We start from the raw sequence: 3,444 nt of genomic DNA on the forward strand, positions 1-3,444 counted from the left end.
CCAGTGTGCATTTTAGTGACACAGAATAATGTCCTCCTCATTCATTACTGGGGACTCTCCATCATCATTGTAGGCCCCACAGCCTTCAGTTTGGAGAAAGCCTGCCAGCTAACACATCCTGCATGCATACACAGCACGCCTGGGCAGTCTGCTTTTTGCTCATCCTTATAGCAGGTGAGACAACCAGGCAGCACCAGACATTTGAGAAAGGCTAACAAGAAGAGAAACACTAAGCTACTAGACATGCTAACTATTCCCAAGAGGAAAAAGAGAATTTAGGGAATAGAAGAGAACTTCTAGAACACAACTAGTTTAGTATATCAGAAGTACTGAAGAATATTTGGCACAGATAAAACAAGAATAAGATGTTATTTTTTAAGGCATAATCAAAGATCACAAAGAATTTTTTGGAAATTAAAAATATGATGCTGAATCTTCAGTACATGGAATGTGAGGCCAAAGCTCCCAGAAAACAGAACAAAGACAGTTAAGAAGAAAATATGAATGAAAATCAAGAAATATTACAGATTAGGCCTAGGAGATCTGATACTTCATTTACAGGAGTTCAAGAAAGAGAGAACAGAGATAACAGAGGGCAGGAAATGATCAATAGCAAAATTTCTCAGAGATAATGGGAGAAGATCTTTAAATATAAAGAGCTTACATCGTGCTCTATATAAATAACATAGATACATAGCACAATATACTGAAATTTCAGAACACCAAAGATTAAGAGAATATCCTAAAACTTTCCAGAGAGACGTATAGGGAAAAACAGTAGCTAAACTCTCATAGATCATTGTATGAAACCAATAACTAAATGTTTAAAGTCTATAAAAACAGAAGCAACAATATATTATTTAGGATAACCAGCGGAGAACCACAAAACAGAAATTGTTAAAAATTGGTTATCTCTGAAGAGCGGGAGTAGTGGACATAAGGAAGAACCCACAAATGGGATTGTGGCTTTTTATTATCAGCATGCAAGTATTACTTTGGAAATTTATATTATATTATATTATATTATATTATATTATATTATATTATAAATATTATACAGTTGATATATAGTCTCTCTATATATTTTTTTAAGATTTTATTTATTTATTCATGAAAGACACAGAGAGAGATGTAGAGACATAGGGAGAAGCAGGCTCCATGCAGGGAGCCCGATGTGGGACTCGATCCTGGCACTCCAGGTCATGCCCTGAGCTGAAGGCAGACGCTCAACCACTGAGCCACCCAGGCATCCCTGATACTGTCTATATATTATATCAAACACTATATGTAATTAATATATATTATATATTATCTATGTGTGTGTATAAATGTCATACTTGCAGGCTGTATGTTTATTATCCATTGAGAACACACTTATCAAGCAATGTCTTTTACAGAATAACAGCTAAACATGGTTTATTCTTGCTTATATGTATTGCAGCACACACATAATTACTGATGAATTTGATACAGAGCCATAAAGTTATATCCCACAAGGTCTCCCTAGTGGCCTGGAAAATAAACAAGCCTCCTACCAACACAACTTTCAAATAGTCAGTGGCTTAGACTGAGCCAACAGGATATAAAAACAGTTGAGAAGTGGAAACTTCAGGCTGAAAAACATTTGGGATTTTCTGATCTCAACTGAATGTTTTTTTAAACTGAATTTCGTCAAACCTTTCGTCAAAACGGGGAGTGAGCCATAGGCACTAAGGAACATTTGACTCTTCCTGCTGCTAACCATGCTGGGAGAAAGAAAATTCTGGAAGCTGGCTGAATTATTTTGAGCCATGATAAATTCCTTTAGGGAAAGAGAAATAGTTTCCTAATTGGTCCCTTTGCAGCATAAAGGATTTGGTCTCATGTGGGATTTGGCCACCGAGTAATGGCTTAGAGTACTTGCTTCATAATAAAAAATAAATAAATAAATCAGTCTGGTCTGTGAACCTAAAACTTTTGGCAAAAACTTAAGTCTACAAGGTGATGTGGACAGAAGAGAGAGTCAAACAAATGTATGGGGCGGGGGGGGGGGGGGAAACTGGAGTAATAAAGATTAGATTCCGACTCAGTATGTGAGAACTGCAGAAATGCTATACAATCTCGGTGAGCACTGCATTCATTAGACTGCACCAGCAGCTGTTTGGGGCTTAAGTTGCCATTGGTGATGTTTTTCTTAGCCTGATACCTTTCAATTGACTATGCGGAAGGCATTCCTCAGAGTCAGGGCACCATGCAGACTGCGCTATCTCACTCACAGCTGATAATTTCCCTAGAGGCAGGTGAGATGCAGGAAGACAAAGCCAAGGACTCACAAGAAAAATTGCATTAGTGCAGAAATGCAGAACACAAGGGGACCGACCGAGTAGGTGAAGTTGGCCAGTAATATAATAATTCAAAGACCGCAGGTAAAAACATCCCCCAGGGATGGTGCAGTTTGTCATGTGCTCACTCAAGGAAGGAAAACAAGAAGCCAAAAATTGTGGTGAAATTGTTTTCCTGAAAGAGGAGCCGCTATAAATATAGATGCTGTGGGATAGAAGGAAAGGGAAGAACAACAGCAAGCCTGGATTCAGAATGAGACACAGATCCTAGCTCCAAGTGTCACTCTCAGGTATTGAGGAAAAAGCCACTGAGGTGATGGGAGCTTCAGAAAATCAAAATGCCTTCATATTCTAAGATGATTAATTCACCCTCATGTATCAGGTGGAATCATAGACCCAGTGATACCAGTGTCTTTTTGGTCTGAAGTCTTTCTTAGGAGTGGAGGATAAAAATGTCGTTTAGGGGAGAGTATTAGGGGAGTTAACCAGGCACAGTATTAAAGGGGAGGGTGCTGGACAGGCTTTAGGGTGACCGCTGTGATTCCTGCCCCCTTAAGTGTTCACTCCTTGTATACTACCCCCCGTTGGGTATGGGTAGGACACGCTCCCAACTGTGACTCGCTTCTAAGCCATAGACTGTGGGAAAGGTAATAACATCAGTTGTGTTATGTAAGATTCCATTGTAGCAGATGGGAGCAAGAAGCTCTTCTTGCTGGCTTGATGAAGTAAGTGGCCATTCTGAAGGAGTCCACGTGCCATGAGTGACCCCAGCACCTGGGGAAGCTCTAGGACCTGACATCAGTCTTGAGCCTACAGCCAACAAAAGGCTGTGGCATTTGGTCATACAGCCACAAGGAATTGAATTCTGCCAACAACCTAAATGAACTTCTTCCCCAAACTCCAAATGAGAATTCAGCCTGGCCAACACGTTGTCTGCAGCCTTATGACCCATGGAAACGGCGAGATAATAGATGTGCATTGTTTTAAGTCACTAAATGTGTGGTCATTTATTGCTTAGAAATAGAAATAAATATGGTGAGGAAGGAACAGGTGAAAGAGAATGAAGAATGATGTCAGATAGCTTGCTCTAAACAGGAAGTAGTAAAGCAACCATGATGCCACC

Source organism: Canis lupus, chromosome 21, assembly GCF_011100685.1.
Source record: "Canis lupus familiaris isolate Mischka breed German Shepherd chromosome 21, alternate assembly UU_Cfam_GSD_1.0, whole genome shotgun sequence".
Lineage (NCBI taxonomy): Eukaryota > Metazoa > Chordata > Mammalia > Carnivora > Canidae > Canis > Canis lupus.